The 13,587-nt window shown below is 52.6% G+C and overlaps 1 protein-coding gene across 7 annotated transcripts in view; it reads right to left on the bottom strand.

The window, feature by feature from the left end:
* DLGAP2 (DLG associated protein 2) overlaps positions 1-13,587 on the bottom strand; it is a 620,511-nt gene that overhangs the window by 361,173 nt on the left and 245,751 nt on the right. The window contains exon 1 of one of the 7 annotated variants that reach the window (XM_070460166.1): positions 6,047-6,452. The exons of 5 other annotated variants lie outside the window; for them this stretch is intronic. The gene's annotated coding sequence lies outside the window, so the exon portion shown is untranslated. Of the gene's footprint in view, positions 1-6,046; positions 6,453-13,587 lie in introns of those variants that run through there. One more of the 7 variants, XM_070460167.1, reaches the window with a different exon arrangement.

A 13,587-nucleotide genomic window follows, 5' to 3' on the forward strand; every position in this document is an offset into this window, starting at 1 on the left:
GGCCCTCTCACGAGGATGGACGGAAGACAGGCCACCTCCAATAGGCAGCCCGCTGGGAAGCTGGGCAGGAGACGCCCCGCTGCCCTGCACAGCCCTCCCATTAGAACAGAGAGAGCTCTCCATTCGGCCCAGGGGGACTTCCCGGGGCATAAAAGATGACACTGGGGATGGGGAGGGGGACAGACAGAGGGTCACCAGGTCAGTTCCTGGACTGTTTCCCTTCCTGGGCCAGCTATGCCACACAGCCTTGGCAGAAGCCAGCCCTCCCTGACCCCTGGGTCTCATCCCCTAGGTGTGACCTCTCCCACGCCTGCGGCTCCATCAGAGGCAGAGGGAGGGTGCACCTGGCCCTGCCGAGGTGGGGCCTGGCCTCCACGGTCGGCGCTCACTGAGCCACACCCAGGCTTCAGCACTGCACAGCCGTCCAGCAGCTGGACGGAGCCCAGCTCCCTGCGCTGACTCTAGAAGGACCCTGCTGGTGGCACCAGGCCCCACTGGAGGCTGGCTGTCCTCTGCTAAGCAGTGCTGAATTTTCCTGGGTGGAACTGCATTGAGAATTTACTTATAATCCAATGAACAGAGCAGACGATGTTTCAAAATCACCTCACAGCTTCATCATCTGATAATAGGAAAGAATAGGGCGGGGGAAATTCCTTTCCATCTCCCAACGTTTAATGCCTATGGCTGCAGGAATTAAGACACTAAGGCAGTTTCACTAGAAAACAAAAATATCTTTGAACTGAGACCTGCCTCCCTCTGGGGCCCAGAATCCAGGGGGGCCCATAGTAAAACTCAGCAGGTGCCATGTTCCCAAGAATAACACAAGAACAGATCTGACGTCTGGGCTTTGCAGAACACACTTATCCTTGAGAACAAACATGAAGATTTCAACAGATTGAGCGGACACTCAAGAGACACTCCTGAGACAAAGATGGTGAAGAGGTGATGGGCGGAAGTTGCTTTCTTGTGAGAATTATAGCACAACCTCCAGGAGTCCTGACGGAAATGGGAGCAGGGAGAGCAAGAGGCCCATGGGTGGTGAGTCCCTGCTTCTTGCCCTCAACACTCACCTGCCAGCTTCCCTGTGTGGAGACCCCTCACGCAGGGAGGGACATTCCTGCCAGGCTGCGTGTGGGCCTCACGCACACGCAGCTCCTAGAACCTCATCAGACCAGCACACTCTGAACAATTCCTTCTTTGATTCAGTAAATGGGTGATAAAGGATACTCATTTTACAGATATGACACACACACACATACATACATATATATATATATATATATATATGAAAAAAATTAATGAAAATACAAAAGGAAAAATCGAAACTACGTGTACACAAACGCACCTTGAGGCCCCAGACAGTCCTTGTGAGTATGGACCCTAGTTACAAGTGCTTTGAGAAAGATGAATTACTAGAAATTGGGGTGAGTGGAACTCAGGAGGCCTGAAGACAGACAACAGTCAGCGCAGGAGGCGACTGAAGGGAGCAGGGTGGCGCATGTGGTGGGAGGCCAGAACCCGAGCATCTGCACAGCGGTGCCCCTCCCCCTCTGATGCTCCATGGCCACGGCTGAATCATGTCCTGAAACAGCTGTGCACCCCCCCATCCCCACGGGACCTGGGGGTCAGCCCCCCCATCACCACGGGACCCGGGGGTCAGCCCCCCCATCCCCACGGGACCCGGGGATCAGCATCCCCCATCCTCATGGGACTAGAGGGTCAGTCCCTCCATCCCCACTCACCAGGCAGGACGTAAGGGAAGCAGGTCTAGACCTGCAGGCAGGGACACGTGGATGTCGGGTGGGGACACAGGCCTAGAACTGGGTGGGGTGAGGCCCAGGTCAGAGTGCCCACTCTTTCTTGGATGGAGGAGACAAGACGGCTCAGCTCAGCAATGAAGCCAAAGGAGACGCTGGTGCAGGTTGGCCAGCAGGGCCAGCAGGAGAGAAAGGACGGTGCTCAGGGCCTGGCGGACAGGAAGGCTGCAGGCCTGGAGGGAGGCTCCGAGTCGTGACCGGGACAGAGCACAGCCTGGCCCTGCAGGGACCTGTCAGTGACACGTGCACTCGGCCAGCTGAGCCAGCCTTCCTGGCCCAGTGGACCACACATGCCCTGGACGCAGCCTGAGGACAAGGAAGGGCGCGGGTGGGGTGCAAGGACTGGAAAGCCCCAGCCTCACAAGGTCCCTGTCAGCAAAGCCGCGCTGACACCCGGAGTGGCGCGCTCTGCCCCTCCCGCTGGCAGCTCAGGAAGGCCCTTTCTGCACCAGGTGTCTGTGTGCCGCCCGGCTCCACACGACCGCATGCTGGCATGAGACCCAGGGGCACAGACCCCGGCTGCAGGGGCCCTCAGAGCCCTCCTGCACCGCGGGAGCGGCAGGTGGCCTCTGCCTGGCGTCGGCCACCCGGAGGGCCCGGAGCACGCGTCCTGCCCTTCACCCGCCGGGTGTGGGGACCAAACACTCTCTGCCAAGTGAGACGTGACAGGACGAAACAACCCCACCAAACATGTTGCTTTCGGGCCCACTGGATGTGGCGCAGCTTTCACAAATATGTGTGGACAGGAAAGCTATTCACAATAACTATTCTCTAAATAGAAATGTTATGACTTTTTCCCCGATGCTAGTCAGAGGAAGAATGCTAATTTTACTACCAGTTATTATCTTGAAATAATCATGAATAAAATAATGACCTGATGATCAAATTTCTGGCAGATGCTGTGTCTTTGGAAAGAATGTACTGACTGAAGAGCTGAGGCACCAGCCCCCGAGTGTGGATCCCTGAGCAGAGATGCCGGGAGGGGTATTTGTGTTCAAATGGGGACCAAGGCGGTCACAATGAGTGTGTGGGAGTGTATGTTCAGAAATACCGCACACACGTTGTGTAGCGGGCTACAAACACACAGAGCGGGGGTGTCTGGCCCCAACAGGAGCCCCGCACCCCAAGGGGACTGTAACCACAGAGCAGCCTCAACACAGCCTTCCTGTTCCTCCCAGCCCGCGGCCATGGCTGCGTGCACTCACCTCTGCCTCCTTGGAGGGGTCCTCGAAGGCAGGGGTGTGCGGGCGGTGTGTGTGAGAGAGATGCTGGAAGAGGTGTGTGTGTGTGTGACGCTGGAGCAGGAGTGTGTGTGTGGTGAGGCAGGGGTGTGTGTGTGTGTGAGAGATGCTGGAAGAGGTGCGTGTGTACTAACGCAGGGGTGTGTGTGTGTATGTGTGATGCTGGAGCAGGAGTGTGTGTGTGTGCGTGTGTGTGTGTTGAGGCAGGGGTGTGTGTATGTGTATGTGATGCTGGAGCAGGAGTGTGTGTGTGTGTGTGTGTGTGTGCTGACACAGGGTGTGTGTGTGTATGTGTGATGCTGGAGCAGGAGTGTGTGTGTGCGTGTTGAGGTAGGGTTTTTGTGTGTGTGTATGTGATGCGGGAGCGGGTGTGTGTGTGTGTGTATGTGTGATGCTGGAGCAGGAGTGTGTGTTTGCGTGTTGAGGTAGGGGTGTGTGTGTGTATGTGATGCTGGAGCGGGTGTGTGTGTGTGTGTGTGTATGTGTGATGCTGGAGCAGGAGTGTGTGTGTGTGTGTGTGGTGAGGCAGGGGTGTGTGTGTGTGTGTGAGAGATGCTGGAAGAGGTGTGTGTGTCTGGTGACACAGGTGTGTGTATATGTGTGATGCTGGAGCAAGAGCGTGTATGTTGAAAGGTGGGGCAGCTGTGTGTGTGTGATGCTGGATCAGGAGTGTGTGTGTGTGTGTGGTGAGGCAGGGGTGTGTGTGTGTGTGTGAGAGATGCTGGAAGAGGTGTGTGTGTGTGGTGACACAGGTGTGTGTATATGTGTGATGCTGGAGCAAGAGCGTGTATGTTGAGAGGTGGGGCAGCTGTGTGTGTGTGATGCTGGATCAGGAGTGTGTGTGTGTGTTGAGGGGTGAGGCAGGTGTGTGCTGAGGCAGGTGTAGTGTCACGTTCTTATTTTCTTCCTCCTAACGAGCACCCAGGCCTGAGCAGCCTGCAGTGGACCCAGAGGAGAGGAAACTGTCTCAAGCACTCCTCGTCTCAGACAGAGCCCAGCATGTGGAAGGTTACCATCCAGCCTGCGTGGAGTCTGTATTTTTTAGAGGCAGTCAGTCTGGTCCTCTACTGTTAAGACTTGCTCATTTAGAAAAAGAAAGCTACCAAATTAAACAGCATTTAAATGAAGCAACATTGCTTAGAAAACAAAAAGCACTTTGAAGTTCCGGCTGCCAGTTTGAGCGGAGCAGGAAGCCAGCGTTTACCCGCCAAACACATGCCAGCCTCCGAGGGCATCTCCATGTAGACTACAGAAGGTCCGCTCTGTCATGTTCACAGAACTGGGTATAACCTTGCAGTCACAGTTTTCCGAGTTGAACAGTGTTACTATACAGACTTATTTTCACACTATTCATTTTTGTTTTAGCCATAAATAGATTAAAATGAGTTGGTAAACAAAAAAAAAGTGATACTTATTACTTGCCAACACTTGTTGAATCAGTGCTGCAAACCCAGACTGAGAATTAAAGGGTCAGATGTCACCTGCTCCCTGGGTGGCCTCTGCTCACACCCAGCCCAGACCTCCCCACACGTGCAGCTAAATCAAACTGGTCTAAATCAAACTGTCTGCAATGCCCCGAATCCCACCAAGGCCCCTTCCTAATCGCTCTCTGGGGACCTTGCCCCTTTGTGAAGGGCCCCAGTTCAGTGAGTGACGTTTGTGACCGCTGATCCTGGGCTAACACTTGTTGCTGAGAACAAAGTGTGATTCACAAGCCAGAGAAAGTTCCACTGACAGCTCTGCTCCCTGGATAAGTCAAAGGTCACCATATACTCCACAGTGACACAGAGCCTGCATGTAGAAACGCAGCTGAGCTCTGGGGACAAGACTATGAATGAAACAGTCAATATTCACCTAAATACGGCAAACCGGTAAGTGCTTCTTATTGGACGTGCTTGGGTCTTCACAGAGTGTACCGTCTACACACAAGGCATACTGGCCATTCACAGCAGGAACTTGTAAACCAGTTCCCCAGATGCCTGAGTGAATAATGACCCCATCGACAGCCTCTCCTTAGGAAGGGCTGCCGCTTCTCTTCACAGGGGGCGTGCTCAGCACAAGGTAAAGCAGAAGAACAGTATCAGCAGAGCAGGAGAGCAGCGCAAGGAGCGCCCTCAGCCCACCGCTCAAGGCTCGCCAGGCACTGCCTCCGCATCCCTGCCCATAGCCCTCCAGGGACCCGGCTTGAGGGGACCCTCCACCAGCATGTCGCTCAGAAGCTGGTTTCGTCTCCAGCCTCAACGTCTCCCTGCACACCCAGCACCGTCATCTCTGCCAGGACAGGACGGCAGCTCACCGGCTACAGACTGAAACCTCCTGCTTCTTAAGGGGCTTTCAGCTTTCACGGCATAAACACAAGCAGTGCTTCCCAGCATCTCAAAGACCTTCCCCTTCCTTTCATCCTATTTAATACAGCTGCTGGGAGCAGCGGGGCTCTGGCTGCAGCAGGCATTACAAAGGAAGCTGTCTTCACAGGCTCTTCTCCCCACGGCTTGCATGAAAACATGGGTTTTAATAATCGCAGGTCCTGGATTTACTCGCTCCCAAAGGGACACTGAAGCCAGCAGCCCAGCTGCTGCAGCCTTGCCTTAATAAACGGAGAGGCAGCCAGCACTGTGCCTGCCTTACCCACCGCTCCAGTGCTCGGTAATTAGAGGAACCGGGTCTAATTGGAGACTGATTCTGTCTTCTCAGAATGACAGCGGTGTCCTGGACCGCCGGGCTAGCCCTCTCCCCCAGCCTCCACGGCAGTCAGGGTGCTCCCGGGGCTGCTGCCCGTCTGGGGAAGATGAGTGTCCCACTCATAGAGGCAGAGCAACGTATGCTGGGGGGAGGACGGGAGAGAGCCTGCTGCAAAGTGCTGAGGCGAGCTGCTCCCGGAGACTGACTAGTCGTGCTAACCGCTCTGGCTGCCTGCCTGAGGCCACCACACGGGTGGGAGTGCCTCTACCTCCAAGGGGAAGTGGAGACCAGTCACCCTGGACTTACCAAGGCAAGACTCCGGCCGTGCTGCCTGCAGCGTCCGAATGCAAAGAGCAGGAGGCTTCTCAGCGAACGGGGCGACGTGTGCGGGGAGGAGGGCGGACCGTCCCTGCAGGAGACCGAGGCCGCAGGCAGCTCAGCGTGCTCCCGGGCCAGGCAGGCACGGCGTGGACCAGGCGGCCACGGGGCTCCAGCAGACAAGTGCACTGCAGCAGGGCGGGCATGGACTGCGATGCATGGCCCATATATTCAAGCCTCAGAGAAAACACGGAGCTGGAGTCGCCTCCGTTCGGATGCGGGGCCCGCCCGGCGCCAGGCAGGGGAGGGAGCCCCCCTGGTCGGGAGCACACTGGCCCCGGGGTGGTGCGCCTTCATTCTGCTACTGCCCCAGCCCCTGGACCTCGGGTCCAGCAGGCGGGTGCTCGGCCTCCTGGTTTTCCAGAGAAACGTCTATAATCTCATTTCACAAATGATCCCCATTTAGACAGGAGCCACCTCTTGTGATGATATCATTTGCTCTAGTGGCCATAAATGGGCAACTTCCTGGGGAGCGTCAGCAATGCCGACGCGGCCTCTGAAAAGTGAGTGGGCAGGCCCAGCAGAGGCCCCGCCACCAGGCAGCTCTCAGTCCCGCCGGGCTCCCCGGGGCCTGAAAAGTTACAGCCCAGGGAAGCCCGCCACCCACGGGCTCCGGACCAACCCCCTCCTCCTGGGCGGGAAGACAGGGCCCACCCGGCAGCCCCACGGGCCACAGAGTTCACGGGCCCCTCCAGCGGCCTGGTGGGCAGCCTGGTCAGAGGCCCTGGGGAAGCTGCTCTATGGACGGCAGCGGTCTGGGCCCCATCACCTGCCTCCTCCAGGAGTCAAGCCCCACCCCCGCGGCCCTCACTCTCCAGGACTCATCACAGAGTGCGGTGGGGGCGCTCCCAGGCAGAAGCCCAGCTGACCAAGCCCGTCCTCTGAGGGGAGCTGCGGGTGCCCACGGAACACAGACAGCGAGGACCTGGGGCAGAGCAAGAGGTGCTGTCAAGCTGCCCTGCGGAGACCCCGAGAGGAGCCGGCAGACCCTGCACGCAGACCCTTGGGATCTCCCTGCCCCTCCCCAGGGCCCCAGCTCCCTACGCGGAAGAAGCAGTCCATCCACGCCAGGCTCCCTATTCTGGAGCCTGGTCAGTGCATGAAGACTGAGGGTTTCCAGCATGAGCCAGGACCCACTGTACACACCCTGGGCCATTCACCGAGGCTCTGGGGGCCCTGCGTGCGTGTCTCTGGGCTTGAGTTGGCATCTGACCAGTTTCCAGCCCAAGTGCTGCTGACTGGGAGAGGCTCGTCTCCCAGAGCTGGCAGCTCACGGGGCACCCAGAACATGGAATCCACACCCAGCCCACCCTGCCACGCTCAGAACACAAAGTTATAACAGGTCCCCACAAATGGGGACTCAAGTGAGCAATAACAAGGGACCGCGGAACAGGAGCGGGCTTGGGCTGGTCTTGGGGGCTTGTGGAGGCTCTGGCAGGGACCTCGCAGACACCCTTAAGGAAGACGGTGTCCTGCATACTGAGCTGAACACAAGGCGTGTCCTGTGGGGACAGCACTCGCCACCATCGCCCCAAACTCATGTCCACCTGGAACCTCAGAACATGGCCTTCCCAGGAACAGGATCTATGCAAACGTGACTGCTCAAGGACCTGGAGACGCAGCAATCGTGGACTCAGCACGGGCCCCAAGTCCAAGGACAGGCTCCTGGAGTGTGGCTTCGGCAGCCCGGGACCTCCAGGCCCCGCCAGCCACACCAAAGCCAGGGGACAGCACGGCCGGCTCGGCCTTGGCTCCCCGGAAAAAACAAGCCCTGTGCACACCACAATGCTGGTCGAGGTTCCGGTCAGCACGATCCTGCTGCCTCAGCCCCTGCCAGCCATCCTGGGCTGTGAAGCCTCAGGAAGCACAGGCAAGTGTATGTGTCCTGGAACATTCCCACGTTTACTCGGGGGTCAGCTCCCTGGGACACCTCGTGCGCACTTCACGAGCAGCTCTGGGGCAGACCTGCATCCCTGAGACCCTCCTGGCCGGCACAGCAAGCTTCGCCAGCATCACTAGTTTGCTGTCTGGACATCTTCTCCAGGCTTTCCTGGAGCCCCACGACCAAGAAACACCTCAAAATTTCTGGCATTCAATACATGTGATTTACACTACTGATGACATTCTGAGTAACAATCACTCACATCCTCACTGCATTCCCAGTCTTGGCGCCAAGCCTTTCTGTGCTATGCCCAGAGTGCCTTCCATGGGGCGTGTCGCCTCTTTATGTGGTTTTCTCTTACCCTGGAGAGAGCAGTGAGGAGGAGGGGAGGGGAGGGGGAGGGGTAGGTTGGGGGAGGGGTGGGGGAGGAGGAAAGGTGCGGTGGGGGAGGAAGGGCTGCTTTGCGTGCAACCCTCAGTCCATAAACAGAGCTTTGCTGAGCTGACTCACACATACCAAACTTCCGAACATAGTTCAGTTAGCTATTCTGGGGTAGGGGTAGACACAGGCAGGTGCTCTCCTCTGGAAAAGAGACTCAAGGTGTGAGGTCACCTGCCAAGTCAATCAGCGTCCCTCCCCATCCCATCCTTTGCCCGAGGATCAGCCCTCGGACCAGCCTGAGACCAGCACTGACCTCCCCCTCAGAAGTATCCAAGGGACTCCAGTCCAGGAACCACATCTGAGATGGGTCCACCCTCAGCAACACCATAACCCTGGACTTCAAAGAGCCCTAACCTACTGGCCACCTGCACAGACCTCCTCTTCATCAACACCAGTGTCTGGGCTATCTCAATACCACCCAAGACGTGAAGCCTGCCGCATGAGTGGACACTAACAGCCATGCTGAATGAGCCTGTGGACAGACTGGACTGTGCTCCACAGTATCTGGACAACTGCAGCCGCATGGCCAGTCCCTGGCAGGTGGGTAGTGTCAGCCAGTGCCCCTCAAAGAACAGATCTGATAGAGGATGGATCCGTGTACAGATGAGAGAAAGTTTATTACAGCAAATAGGCTTATGTGATGATGGAGGCCGCCAAGTCCCATCACCTGCTGCCCACAGACCCAGAACTGTGGTGGAGCAATTCAGTCTGAGTTTAAAAGCTGAGAACCCACAGGGGATGGGAAGGGGGAGAACCAGGAGAAGAGGAGGAGGAGGAGAACCAGGAGGGGGCGGGGGAGGGTCAGGGGAAGGGGAGGGTCAGGAGGGGGCAGGGGGAGGATCAGGAGGGATTTTCACATTTGTACATGATTTTGCACATGACTACTTTAAAAACCATAGCATTGACTAGATAGACCTTTGGTAGGCAAAGTAATGTCTCTGCTTTTTAATATGCTGTCTAGGTTTGTCATAGCTTTTCTTCCAAGGAGCAAGCATCTTTTAATTTCGTGGCTGCAGTCAGCATCTGCAGTGATTTTGGAACCCAAGAAAATAAACTCTGTGAGTAAATCAGACCAAACGCCCAACAGCAGCCTATCCCTGTATCCACCACTCCACTTCACCCACCTCACATGGTGACATGGAAAAGCCACATAACACCCATCCTTCTCAAAGGAGCTATGGGTATGGAAACCACACTCTTTTTAGTGACTTCCTTTTTTTTTTCTGCATAAATTCATGCAGAACCAAAAATCAAAAACACAAAGAACAAGTTTCATGCTGTCTGCAGCTCTATGCTGGAGCCCTAACAGAGATGAAGAACTGCAAATCGGTAAATAGGTGAACAGGAACGCAGAGCCTTTTTTTAAATCTCCCAGCACCAAAGCCTCAACAAGTACTTTGCTTTGCTTAATTATATGAAAGATTATCTTTCTTTTTGTTTTCTTGGTTGCACATTTTAACCTCTAGAGTTCGTATCAATGAACATAGTCACAACTCTTCAGGAAGAAAGGCCACATGCTGTTCACAAGTAAATCTCATTCAGAGAAAACTATTCCAGAGGTTCTCTTGCCTGCATGGTCTCTGTTTATAACCTCCAGAGGATCTTGTGGGTGTTCAGAACAAAGAGTCGCAATCTTCTTTCAGCAGCAGACAGAAGAATGAAGAGACAGACCAGCTAGTAAGTTACAAGGACAGCAAGGAACCTGCAGAGTCCTTAGAGCAATGCTCTTTTTATCTACAGAAGGGAGACACAACTAGTCCATTGAAGATCTGTGCCCTGGCTGACACAGCTATCAGAATGGAAATAATGCAGCAAAATTGCAAATACACGCAGCACTTGAATCTTTGAGTTAATATGAACTCTACCTCATCCAAGTTTACCTGTGTTAGAATGTATTTTAAGTTGCTCATGTCACCTTACAATCTAAATTGATAGAAACTACTAACTTTAATTCATTGCAACTATACATCTATCCACTAAGGACTCCATGTGTCCCACAGTAAAAATTATTTTGGGGTTGAAAACTTTGAGACCTTAGAGATAAAACTTTGCAGGAATCACCTCACAACTCCCAGTCACGTGTGGGTGAAGTGTTCATCTCACAGGGTGCTTATCAAACCAGAGTCTGACTATTCCTGCTGACCCTGAGTCCTCAGCCTGGACACAGAAGAACGGTCTCCAGCTCTTCAAGGGGCTCTCTCTTTACAACACATTATCTCTAGGCTGGCTGTATTCACTGGAAAATGAAGGAGATTAAGTGGGGGTAACTTGTTACTGTGCTGCCTGCCATGCTTTCAGTAGCTACATGGGCATGATTGCTTCTATTCACTGCAGGCTGTCTGGTGGGTGGTGGTAGTTCCAGTCTACAACTAAGGACACAGGTCTGTCCAGAAAGTGACTTCTGGAGCTGCTTTCTGGCCCAGTCAGAATGCAGGGTATGCTCTGTCCAGCTCCAAAGTCAATGCCACGTCCAGGGCAATGCTAACAGGACTGCTAGCATTAAACTGTACCTGCCCTGAGTCACCCTGTCTCTCTGCACACTTCCTCCTGTTGCTGCTGGGACCTCTGAGTTGGGTCCTGCTGGCTTGAGAGAGAATGCAATTTTTTTGTCCAACAGCAACAAAGAGAACAAAAGAATAACTACCTGAAATGCACACCCCAAACCAGAAAAGCCCTGAAGTCAAAACCCAGAAAAGAGGAGCCTGCTGGGAGGAAGCTGGGGAGGCTAGAGCAGAGAGACGGGCAGAGCTACGACAGCAGTCCCTCCCCAGGGTACACAACTCAGGCAGCGAAACGAAACTCTGAAACATACAGACTTTCAAACTCTGTGCACGCTCTGACATCATATGTGGATGACCCAGTGGCCAGGCTTCTCAGAAAATGATTCCACATCATGCACTTGACAGAGACCATTTACTCCAAACATTGTCACAAGAAACAGCCTGGGGAGCATGAATCTCAATTTTTTAAAACCCTCTAATGTCATTACAAATTGCTTAATAACAGAGGGATGCAGAGAGTTGCAATATAACAGAGGGTTGACCTCAGGATGAAACTTAGTCCTGATATGATTCCACTGGGAAGACATGGAGCTCTCCCGCCATGAATGGCTACCATCCACACTGGCTCCCTGCCAGGGCCCCCCGTGACCTCCTCCGAGGAGACACGGAGCTCCGCTGCCCTGCAGGCCTGCTGTCCACACCGCCTCCCTGCCACAACCCACCACTCGGGTCTGCATCACCACATCGTCTTCACCAGGACCACACCGGCTCAGTCTGCCCCGTCTCTGTTCTGTGCTCACACGGCCATTTAGAAACGGAGAAGCTGAGGCTTACGGACTAGATATTTTGCCCATGTCTATGAAGTATGAATCCAGGCTCAAGGCCAGTTCTGTCACTCTCCCAGCAGCTTCCCGAGCGGAACCAGCCATCACACAGTCCCACACTGGAGGCCGGCTGCAGTTGGACGCCTGGCATGGCTGGAGGAGGGCCCAGAAGGGGGCGAGTCCCAGGACGGCTGTGCCCCCCGTCCTGGGGCGGCCCTGGCACTGACAGAGGACAGGCATCCGGCTGCACACTCTGAAAGAGAGCTGTCTGTCAACAGGACTGTTCAGTAGTGCAAACATATTTATTATCTAACTCAAACATTAAACCACATAAAGCCCTAACATTACATGGGTAGAGGGCCTGGATAATTTATCACATTATACTCAGAGCAGAAGGGGGAGATTCGAAAAGTTTGAATGATTCTAAGTCACAGTCCTTAAAATTTAAAATGAAAAACAGAAATTAGTTTGCCAGTTTAATAAGCTGAAGCCGTTAATGAACTCACCTTCCATCTCCCCTAGAATAGATCCTACTAGCCCTGATCCACTAGCAACCACTTTATGTTGCAAGACTGTTGTATTAAGTTTCATCACATTATTAGACACATAACAAAGTGTCTCCTCTACCAAACTGTCTGTTTCATAGATTTGATTTCTCAGTAAAACCTTCTGGACAGTTGATTCTACGTGTGTAACTGTTTTTCTGAGCATGTGACACCTCAACATGTATTGCTTTAATAGCAAACTAGTTAATTTTGCATGTGCAATTTAAATGCTCAGTGAAGAAAAATCTATTTTTGTGTGCCATGGGCTAAGAAGACTGTTATTATTTTGTTCTAGTGCTTTATATAAAACAAACAAACAAAAAGCATTAATGAAAAAAGTTGACGATGAAAAATCTTTCTAGGTAAGTTATGGCTCTTCTTTGTAATTTAATTATTTGGGAGGAGATTGTTCTCAGTCCACAAAACAGTTTTAAATCTTGACAACTATAATAGAACAAAACTACAACAATACAAAAGGGTAAATATAAATGTTCTAAATAATCTTAGTTTCTGAGAAATTAATTTCTGCAGTTTTGTTTTATTTAAAGTAAGCAGTCATCCGTTATCTGACAACTTCTGGGCATTCAATCCTGGGGGAAATGACAAATTGTTCTGTTTAATTTTTCTAGTATTAAGGAATTCCATGGATACATAAATATTTGCACTGACGTAATGTATTCTAATATATAGTGAGTTAGAATATCTTGATGATCCAGTGATCCAAAGACTGACGTGTGCGTGATGGTAAAACTGGCCCCCAAATCCTAGGTGGAACTGCTCCCTATAAACTCAAGATTTTTGTCTAAGAACGAAGCTTGGTCGTTTAATACAAACACTAAAATAGCAGGGCATGATTTTTAAACACCATGTTTGAATACATACATAACTACTGGGGCTTTATGCATGTGTTTCTGTGTTACTCTGTGTGTAGGTGCACGTGTTCTAACTGGGAAAATGAAAATAAGAGATGAATAAAGGAAGAAACCTTCCAAGAAACACTGCAGCAAACTCTCAGCCACCAATTTTAGCACTTTTGATGGTGAACAGGTCCCAGAAAACAAACGTTAATCCTGAAATCAAGAAATGAACCGAGTGTAACAATCAAATTAGCTGCAGCACTAACGACAGGTTCTTTACACAAAAAGACCCAAATAAAAGTTAAATTCCTCAAAAGGCCCCTTTTCATCTTTTGGCAAATAAAAACCTTACAGTCCGTGCTCTCAGTGCAGTGTGGAACAAGTTTCAATAAATAGAATGAGAATCCATTCTGTTAAGA

The sequence above is a fragment of the Odocoileus virginianus genome, chromosome 32 (assembly GCF_023699985.2).
Source record: "Odocoileus virginianus isolate 20LAN1187 ecotype Illinois chromosome 32, Ovbor_1.2, whole genome shotgun sequence".
NCBI classification, from domain to species: Eukaryota; Metazoa; Chordata; class Mammalia; order Artiodactyla; family Cervidae; genus Odocoileus; species Odocoileus virginianus.